The sequence below is a fragment of the Tachyglossus aculeatus genome, chromosome 21 (genome assembly GCF_015852505.1).
Source record: "Tachyglossus aculeatus isolate mTacAcu1 chromosome 21, mTacAcu1.pri, whole genome shotgun sequence".
Lineage (NCBI taxonomy): Eukaryota > Metazoa > Chordata > Mammalia > Monotremata > Tachyglossidae > Tachyglossus > Tachyglossus aculeatus.
This window is the reverse complement of record NC_052086.1, coordinates 49,750,446-49,760,797: the sequence shown is the minus strand read 5'-3', so window position 1 is coordinate 49,760,797 and position 10,352 is coordinate 49,750,446. Positions and strand designations below refer to the sequence as shown.

At 46.1% G+C, this 10,352-nt stretch overlaps 1 non-coding gene across 1 annotated transcript; it reads left to right on the top strand.

The window, feature by feature from the left end:
* Positions 1 to 814: 814 nt before the first annotated feature.
* Positions 815 to 952, top strand: LOC119943079. Its single transcript, XR_005455561.1, has one exon. It is a non-coding gene; the product is annotated as a small nucleolar RNA SNORA7 (small nucleolar RNA).
* The last annotated feature ends 9,400 nt before the right edge of the window (positions 953 to 10,352 follow it).

The window sequence follows — 10,352 nt, the reverse complement described above, 5'->3', positions numbered from 1 at the left end:
GGACAGGAGCGGGGAGAGACAGGAGGCGGAGAGGTCAGCAGGGAAGTTGATGCTGTAATCAAGGCAGGATAAGATAAGGGTTTCAATTAATGTGGTAGCATTTTAGATGGAGAAGAAAGGGCAGATTTTAGCAATGTTGTGAAGGTTGAATCAGCAGGATTTAACGACAGATTGAATATATGGGTTGAAGGAGAGAGAGGAGTCAAAGTTAACATCAAGTTTATGGGCTTTTGAGACAGGAAGGATGATGATACTTTTAGAGTGACAGGAAAGTCAAGGGGAGGACAGGGTTTGGATGGAAAGATAAGGAGCTCTGTTTTGGACATGTAAAGTTTGGAGGTGTCAGGACATCCAAGTGGATGGATATGGATAATGTTTGTTGGTATTTAAGTGTTTACTATGTGCCCGGCACTTTACTCAGTGCTAGGGTAGATACAAGATAATTAGGTCAGATAAACTCCTTGTCCACATGGGGCTCACAGTCTAAGAGAGTATATGAGTATATGAGACGTGACATAAAATTGTAAAATTATGATTACATGATAATTGTGATGATTATTAAGGACTTACCATTTGCTAAATGGTGGGGTAGATCTTGAAATCAGATACAGTCCCTGTCTCACCCAGAACTCATAATCTCTCGTTCCCATTTTACACATGAAGACATTCATTCAATCGTATTTATTGAGCGCTTACTGTGTGCAGAGCACTGTACTAAGCGCTTAATGGTACTCAGAGGATTTTAAGCGGGTTGTCCAAGGTCACACAGTACCATGGCCATCAATAATATTTGGTAAGTGCTAAGTATGTGCAGCTCCTCTCAGGGTTGCACCTGGAGAGTTTCCAGTACCCTACCAGTCTCGACTATGGGAGAAGGAGTCAAGCAGAGGCATATCCACTCCATTCCTAGCCTGGGCAGTGGCTAGCGAGTGGAAGGCAATCTGCTACAAGTCAAAACTCACTTGTGCTGGGCAGCAGCAACATGGGAGAGAGTCAATGGCAGAGACTCAAGTTGACTGCTATGAAGGAGGCAATGGTAAACCACTTCCGTATTTTTACCAAGAAAACTTTATGAATTCACTACCAGAATGATTCAGATGGAGGTGGGGCTTTCTGGGATAGATGTGTCCGTGGTGCCACTACGGGTTGAAAATGACTCATCGGCGTAAGACAAGTATGTGCAGAGCACTGTACTAAGTGCTTAGGGAACTACAGTAGGGTAAGTAGACCTGATCCCTGCCCTCAAGGAGCCTGCAATCTAGTGGGGGAGGCTGCCATGAAAATAAATTGCACTTGGATTTGCTCCCTGTATTCACCCCTCTCCCAGCCCCACAACTCTTTATGTATATATCCATAATTTATTTATACTAGTGTCTGTGTCCCCCTCTAGACTGTGAGCTCACTGTGGGCAGGTCTACCAACTCTGTTATATTGATATATTGTGTCTTCCAAGTGCTTAGTACAGTTGTCTGCACATAGTAAGTGCTCAATAAATACTACTGATTGATTAAATTGCAGGTTGGGGAAGAAACTGAGTGTAAAGGTACATACATGGGTGCTGTTGGGGTGTAGTGAGAACGGAAGTGCTTGAGGTTGCGGGTTCAAGTGCAGTAAGCTAGTGTAGGAGCTGGCACTTGAACCCAGGTCTCCTGACTCTCATTTGGATGCTCTTTCCATAAGGCTACCCTGAGGTACCTCTGATGAGGTAAACTGTAGTCCTCCCATCTAAAGTATGGGGAGCCTGTGGCTCAGAGAAAGGCAGGGTCCCATAGGGAGGAGCGATCACTCAGTCAATCATATTTATTGAGCACTTACTGTGTTCATAGCACTGTACTAAGCACTTGGGCGAGTACAACAGAACAGTATAATAGACATGTTCCCTGCCCACAACACCTTGTCCAGAGAGGCACTCTGTTTTTGAGCAGCTGGCTTCTGACAGCTGCTAAATCATGTGCAAAATAGAATTCCTATTATTCCCATCCAAACCCTGTCCTCCCTGCTGACTTTCCCATCACTGTAGACAGCACTGCCATCCTTTCTGTCTTATAAATCTGTAACCTTGGCATCATCCTTGACTCCTCTCACTCATTCAACCCACATATTCAATCTATCATGAAATCCTCTTGGTTCAGTTTTCACAACATGGCAAAAATCTGCCCTTTCGTCTCCATCCAAACTGCTACCACGTTAATCCAAGCATTTATCCTATCCTGCCTTGATTACTGTATCAGCCTCCTTGCTGACCTCCCCACCTCCTATCTCTCCCCACTCCAGTCTATATTTCACTCTCCTGTCCAGATCATTTTTCTACAGAAACGTTCAGTCTATGTTTCTCCACTCCTCAAAAACCTCCAGTGGTTGCCCATCCATCTCCGCATCAAACAGGGACTCCTTACCAATGGCTGTAAAGCAGTCAATCACCTTGGCCCCTCCTACCTCACCTTGCTACTCTCCCCTACCTCAATCCCTACTTCACTCCTCTAATGCCAATCTAAGTCACCTTACCACGATCTTGTCTGTCTCGCTGCCGACTTCTCTCCCACATCCTGCCTCAGGCCTAAACCGTCCTCCCTTTTCATGGCCAATGGACAATTGCTCTTCTCATCTTCAAAGTCTTATTGAAGGCACATCTCCTCCAAGAGGCCTTCCGTGATTAAGCCCTCATTTCTTCTTCTCCTACTCCCTTCTGTGTCATCCTGACTTGGTCCCTTTATTCACCCCCTCCCCCTGCACCATAGCACTAATGTACATATCTGTAATTTATTTACATTAATGTCTGTTTCTCCCTGTAGACTGTAAGCTTGTTGTGGACAGGGAATGGGTCTCTGTTTATTGTTGTACTCTTCCAAATGCTTAGTACAGTGCCCTGCATACTGTAAGTGCTCAGGAAGCACGCTTGATTGATTAAACCTGGGCTTGAAAACTTCCAAATGGGCTCTCACGCTGGGAGTGAACATTATCCTGTTGCGAAATGTGTAGTCCAGGAATGAGCTAGGAGCAGAAACTCTGACCCTCTCTGGTGCACCAACTGTGACATCATTTATTTAAATAGAGCTCGCTTGGTCAAATGGGTAGAACATCGAGTCAAAAAGATCCTTGTAATTAAACTTGGAGGAGACAAATGATTAAATGGAAAACTCCTGCTCTTATTCTCCCACACTTGTCTATAATCAGCATAAACCTGAAGGTCCTGACCCAAATCTGTGTGAAGAAATTACAACTCAGTATTGAGCAGAGAGTGTAATTTGGTTCCTGTGCTCCAGTCTAAAGGCAGACGGCAATGTTCAGACACCAAGTGGTGTAGAAATGGCAGCTGGTTGTTTTGGGTGATAAGGTGGGGGGAGAAGAAGAGAGAGGGGAAGCAAGAATGAAGGGAGGGAAGTAGAAAGGAGCTCAGGTAGGGAGAGAGGAATACTTTTCAGCCCCAAAGAATCTGCACGTGGAGCACCTTCATTCCCCAAGTCTTAACCTTGCACTCTCCTGATAAGGAGTGTGGAAGGAAGACATAATAATAATAATTATGGTATTTTTTAAGTGCTTAATATGTGCTAGACACTCTACTAAGCACTGGGATAGATACACGCACGTGGCCCCGCCACGTGCGTTTCCCGGCAGGAAAAGGACTGCTCGCCCCCCCATCCTGCCGGGAAAACCAGTCTGGAGCGGTGGAAAGAGCCCCGGCTTGGGAGTCAGAGGGCCTGGGTTCTAATCCCACCTCCGCCGTTTGTCTGCAGAGTTGCCTTGCGGTTGCAAAATCCTCCACTACCCCATAAAATCCTTGTGAGCAGAGGTTATATCTACCAACTCTCTTGTTCTCTCCCAAGTACAGTACTCTGCTTACTGTTGACTGATTGCCTTCCAGTTCTCAATATGAAAATACGAGGGCTCGCATCTCCTCCTGCCTTCAGGACATCTCCATCTGGATGTCTGCCCGCCACCTAAAACTCAACATGTCCAAGACTGAACTCCTTGTTTTCCCTCCCAAACCCTGCCCTCTCCCTGACTTTCCCATCACTGTTGATGGCACTACCATCCTTCCCATCTCACAAGCCCACAACCTTGGTGTCATCCTCGACTCCCCTCTCTCGTTCACCCCTCACATCCAAGCCATCACCAAAACCTGCCGGTCTCACCTCTGCAACATCGCCAAGATCCGCCCTTTTCTCTCCATCCAAACCACTACCCTGCTCGTTCAAGCTCTCATCCTATCCCTTCTGGACTACTGTGTCAGCCTCCTCTCCGATCTCCCATCCTCCTGTCTCTCCCCACTTTGATCCATACTTCACGCCGCTGCCTGGATTGTCTTTGTCCAGAAACGCTCTGGGCATGTTACTCCCCTCCTCAAAAATCTCCAGTGGCTACCAATCAACCTACGCATCAGGCAGAAACTCCTCACCCTCCGCTTCAAGGCTCTCCATCACCTCGCCCCCTCCTACCTCACCTCCCTTCTCTCCTTCTCCAGCCCAGCCCGCACCCTCTGCTCCTCTGCCGCTAATCTCCTCACCGTGCCTCGTTCTCGCCTGTCCCCCCGTCGACCCCCGGCCCACGTCATCCCCCTGGCCTGGAATTCCTTCCCTCTGCACATCCGCCAAGCTAGCTCTCTTCCTCCCTTCAAGGCCCTACTGAGAGCTCACCTCCTCCAGGAGGCCTTCCCAGACTGAGCCCCCTCCTTCCTCTCCCCCTCCTTCTTCTCTCCACCCCCCCGCCTTACCTCCTTCCCTTCCCCACAGCACCTGTATATATGTATATGTTTGTACGTATTTATTACTCTATTTATTTTACTTGTACATATTCTATTTATTTTATTTTGTTAATATGTTTTGTTTTGTTCTCTGTTTCCCCCTTCTAGACTGTGAGCCCACTGTTAGGTAGGGACCGTCTCTATATGTTGCCAACTTGTACTTCCCAAGTGCTTAGTACAGTGCTCTGCACACAGTAAGCACTCAATAAATATGATTGAATGAATGAATGAAGATAATTGGATTGGACACAGTCCCTGCTCCACATAGGGCTCTCAGGCTCAATCCCCATCTTGCAGAGGTGGTAACTGAGGCACAGAGAAGTTGTGACTTACTCAGGGTTACACAGTGGACAAGAGGCGGAGCTGGGATTAGAACCCAGGTCCTTCTGACTCCCAGTCCCATACGCTATCCAGTAGGCCATGCTGCCATGAATCTACCAGCCTCCCAGGGAGCACAGGTGGCCGGACTATTGTCTCGGCAAGCATGGCTTCTAGGAAAAACGAGAGAAAATATTAGTGAATATTAAGTCCCATGCTGACTTACTGTTTTCCTCTGTTAGTCAGAGGAATTCAATGATTTCAGTTTCAAGGGCAATCTACTGCACCGTTTTGCTGCAAAAGTCAGATGCCGTGAGAATATAATTTTAGGTCTTATCATAGGACCCAAAACCTTTAAGATGAATTAATACACAAGCTCACACAGAATTCACAACCACTGCCCAGACATCTCAAGTTAATAGGAAATGGCCCGGACCCCCCTGGCCACTCCAGCGCTGCTTCTGCCTTCCAAGCACATGCGAACTGTGTTATTTATATGACTGAGTTATGTCCAGAAATGTTGTCACTCAATTCTCTCTGAGGGGAATGCGAGAGACTGACTAATGTGTTCACCAAGAAAAGGCTGTTTGGAGAAGGAATGAATAAAGCATTTGGGCACAGGACAGGTTTTGGACTGTGAGTGCCAGTTTCTGCTACAAAGCAATTCCGCAAAGCCTCTGCTTTGGAGCTTGTGTTTTGGTGTATTAAGTAGAACTGGTCAACCCAAAGGTGTTGGGACTGAAAGTCAGTATGTAAGTCATTTGATTTGCACATAGTAAAGCGCTCAATAAATACCACTGATTGATTGTTAGTGATGATGGAAGGGAGATAGAAGACAAAAATTATAGGTTCCTCTCTAGATTGTAAGCTCCTTGTAGGCAAGGAATAGACATAACCAACTCCCAAGTGCTTAGTACAGGGCTCTGCATACAGTAAGCACTAAGTTAATACACATTTGATAGAGTACTAAAGATTCCCCACTCTCTCCTTTGGGGTAAAAGATAAGGCAGAAATACACCCCGACATCTCATTGGGTACTAGAACCACCCCTTTTTATTTAGGGAGGTTTCCCTTCCACCTTGTCTTTAGCACACATTCTACTTTGGATCTGCAAAGGCCATAGAACAATATTTGGGTGCACTCATGCTCATTCTGAGTTTCTTCACTTGTTTCGTGGGGCACCTGAAAAGTCACACTCAGGATCCCCATCCCTACAGGACTGGGGGCTAGGAGCACAAGCATTTCTTAGTTCTTGGATCCCCCTCCAAAATAATTGGTCTGTGAGCAGCATGACCTAGTGGAAACACACAGGCCTGGGAGTCAGAGGACCTGGGTTCTAATCCTGACTCGGCCAGTTGCCTGCTGGGTGACCTTGGGCAAGTCACTTTACTTCTCTATGACTCAGTTTCCTCACCTGTGAAATGGGGGTTCAATGCCCATCTACTTAGACTGTGAGGCTCATAAGCACTTAGTACAGTGCTCTGCACACAGTAAGTGCTCAATAAATATGATTGAATGAATAAATGAATATGGGACAGGGTCTGTGTCCTACCTGATTTCCTTGTATCTACCCCAATGTTTAGAGTAGTGCTTGACACATAGTAAGAACTTAACAAATGCCATAACATAAATAATTATAGTAATTATAATAATGTGTTGAGGCACATGCTTAGTCGAAAGCGGTGGAAGTTAGAGGATCTGGATTTTAATGCCAACTCTGTTGTAGCAATAATAATAATAAAAATTGTAATAATGATGACATATGTTAAGCACTTACTAATGTGCCAAGCTCTGTTCTAAGTGCTAGGGTAGATACAAGGTAATCAGGTTGTCCCATGTGGGGCTCACAGTCTTAATCCCCATTTTACTAATGAGGAAACTGAGGCACAGAGAAGTCAAGTGACTTGTCCAAGGACACACAGCAGACAAGTGGCAGAGCTGGGACTAGAACCCACAACCTTCTGATTCCCAGGCCTGTTCTCTATCCACTATGCCATACTGCTTCTCTGTGCTCTCCCAAGCTGTAGAACACTCTGCACACAGAAAGCATTCAGTAAATGCCTTTGATTGAGAGTTGTTAGAAAGTATAATTTCTTTCTGATAGGGGATGGCATGAAATATTTGTTTCCCCAAGGTACCTCTGCTACATCCCCACTCTGCCCCATCCGGTCTGGAGAGGTGAAGGAAGTGCAGTGGGTTAAGATGGGGAGAGTCACAATGGTAGCAGCAATTGAGGCATCAATGGCATGGTGGGCAGCAGCAGAGAGAGAGGGAGGAGGCAGGAAGGAGCAAGGAGAGGGAGCTCACATGGCATGATAGCATGCACTTCGGGAGTTTCCTCCCTAGCCATCTGCTTGGTAAGACCCTATGGGCATAGCTAGCTTCACGTTTTAAAGATCCTCAGAGGAAGAGCTTTCTATTATTATTATGACCTGCCCAGGACCGGATCTGGAGATGATCCCATGTGTTTAGAGGAAGGCAAGGATTCCTGGACCTTGGGTTTGACTTTTAAGGAAAGGGATTTCCTTTCCATGGCAGTGAGGGCAGTTTGCCAAATTGAATATTGGGCTCCTCCTCCTTCCCAGCCCTATTGAGGCACATTTAGTAAGAGGGCTGCAGGAATGGGGATGGATGTTGAAATTTCATAGTGGAAAATAAATAAAATCTAAAAACTTTAGTACTGCACGTAATTCTTTTTTCCATTTAGTTTGGCCCTATGAACTATCTGAGCTCTTACAGCACTAAACTCCTGGCATAGTACAGTATAGCAGAGTTGGTAGACATATTCCCTGCTCACAATGGGCTTAAAGTCTAGGGGGCAAGACAGACATCAATATAAATAAATAAATTATCGATATGTGCATAAGTGCTATGGAGCTGAGGGAAGGGACAAAATTAAAGTGCCTAAGGGGTACAGACCCAAATGCATAGACAATGCAGAAGGGAGTGTGACCAGGTGGAGAAATGAACGATTGGACAGGGAAGGCCTCTTGGAGAGTATGTGATTTTTAATAAGGTTTTGAAGATGGGGAGAGTGGTTTTCTGTCACGTATGAAGGAGGAAGGAGTTCTAGGCCAGAGGGAGGATTAAGAAACAGCAACCCAAACACAATTAGAGCTCCTTTCTGCTTTGTGTGAGGTCTGAAACATTGAGGAGATTAATTCATTGTAAGTATCCAAAAGATTTAGGAGAGAGCAGGTAGGTCTCACGTGAGGGTCACGAGGGGAGCGGAACCCAGCTAGTAGATTTTTCTGGGCTGTTCCAGGGGCAGGGGCAGGAAGACATGAGGGGAAAGGAGGAAAAGGGCTGGTTTATCTCTCCTACAGGCTTAGTGCTTTTAGATTTAGTGGGGCTTCTATTTTCCAATGGGGCTATTAGCTCTATAATAAACTTGACATTCTGTGACTATATTTCAGTCTTCAAACATGTAGAATACAGTTTTAATTAATAATATCCTACTTCTTACCTTAAAGCAGCTGTCATACATACTACAAACTATAGCTCATACATTTTATTTTTTAAAGTATGTAATTATGTATCCAGTTTTGTAGTGGCCCCCCATTAGCCTAAAACCTGCTAATTGTTGTACTCTCCCAAGCAATTAGTAGAGTGCTTTGCACATAGTAAGTGGTCAGTAAATGCAATTGATTGATTGACATTGGGCTGCAGCCCCTAAAACCCCTGAATTAGTCTAGGAAAAGAACAAGACAGGGGGTCCTGGGAGAGAGAACCAGCACTTGGATGGATTTTGGCACTTACTAATGGACAGCTTCCAAAACAGTGGGTTGCTTTTTAAGACAGTAGCTCAGACACTTGATGTGACAGGATTGTAATTCTGGCTACTGAGTCTGGTGGCTGAAGGACCTAAATCCAGAGGAACAGTTTAGAACACTGTCCATCAGGGTTTGAAGAGAAACCTGGGCCCCCAGAGATGGAGCCTTTGTCATGCTCAGTTAACTCCCTTTCGGGGCAATCAATCATAGCATAGAGGATAGAGAATGGGTCTGGGAGACAGAAGGTCATGGGTTCTAATCCCTGCCCTGCCATTGCCTGCTGCTTCAAGGCTCTCAATCACCTCACCCCCTCCTACCTCACCTCCCTTCTCTCCTTCTACAGCCCAGCCCGAACCCTCTGCTCCTCTTCCGCTAATCTCCTCACCGTGCCTCGTTCTCGCCTGTCCCGCCATCGACCCCCGGCCCACGTCATCCCCCTGGAATGCCCTCCCTCTGCCCATCCGCCAAGCTAACTCTCTTCCTCCCTTCAAGGCCTTACTGAGAGCTCACCTCCTCCAGGAGGCCTTCCCAGACTGAGTCCCTTCCTTCCTCTCCCCCTCATCCCCCTCTCCATCCCCCCATCTTACCTCCTTCCCTTCCCCACAGCACCTGTATATATGTATATATGTTTGTACATATTTATTACTCTATTTTACTTGTACATATCTATTCTATTTATTTTATTTTGTTAGTATGTTTGGTTTTGTTCTCTGTCTCCCCCTTCTAGACTGTGAGCCCACTGTTGGGTAGGAACTGTCTCTATATGTTGCCAACTTGTACTTCCCAAGCGCTTAGTAGAGTGCTCTGCACACAGTAAGTGCTCAATAAATCTGATTGATTGATTGCTGCGTGGTCTTGGGCAAGACACTTCACTTCTCTGTGCTTCAGTTACCTCATCTGTAAAATGGAGTTGAAGTCTGAGCCCTGTGCGAGGTAGGGGCTCTGTCCAACCCAATTTGCTTGTAACCATCCCTGCACCTAGTACAGTGCCTGGCACATATTAAGCACCTAACAAATATAATAATTATTAATTATTATTATTATCAATCGAATGGTATTTATTAAGGGGCTCACTGTGTGCAGAGTATTGCACTAAGGGCTTGGGAGAGAACAGAGTTGGTAGACACATTCCCGATCCACAACAATCTGGGCATCTGTCTCCTTCCCCCTGCCCCACAAAATCCAAGCCTATTTAGGGGGATCTGAGTTTGGGAAATTCATCTGAGTGAGCATCTTCATCTGTACCTGGGCAGCCTGAAAGCACCTCTCTCTGAATGGATTAACCAAATGATGACTTAAGCGCTTTGCAGACACAAAGTGCCATGTAAATGCCAAGCCAAATGAGCATCATTGTTGTGAAATTGGAGCTGCCCTTTCTGTCACTCCGGAGAACTGAGACCATCTCCCTTGGGGTGTGTGTAGTTCCTGGATACTGCAGGGAAGACTGTGCCAGGCTCAGGCTAGCTGGATCAGCTTTGCCACGATTTCCCTCGAGGATGTTAGTGCCCTGGAGAAGACAA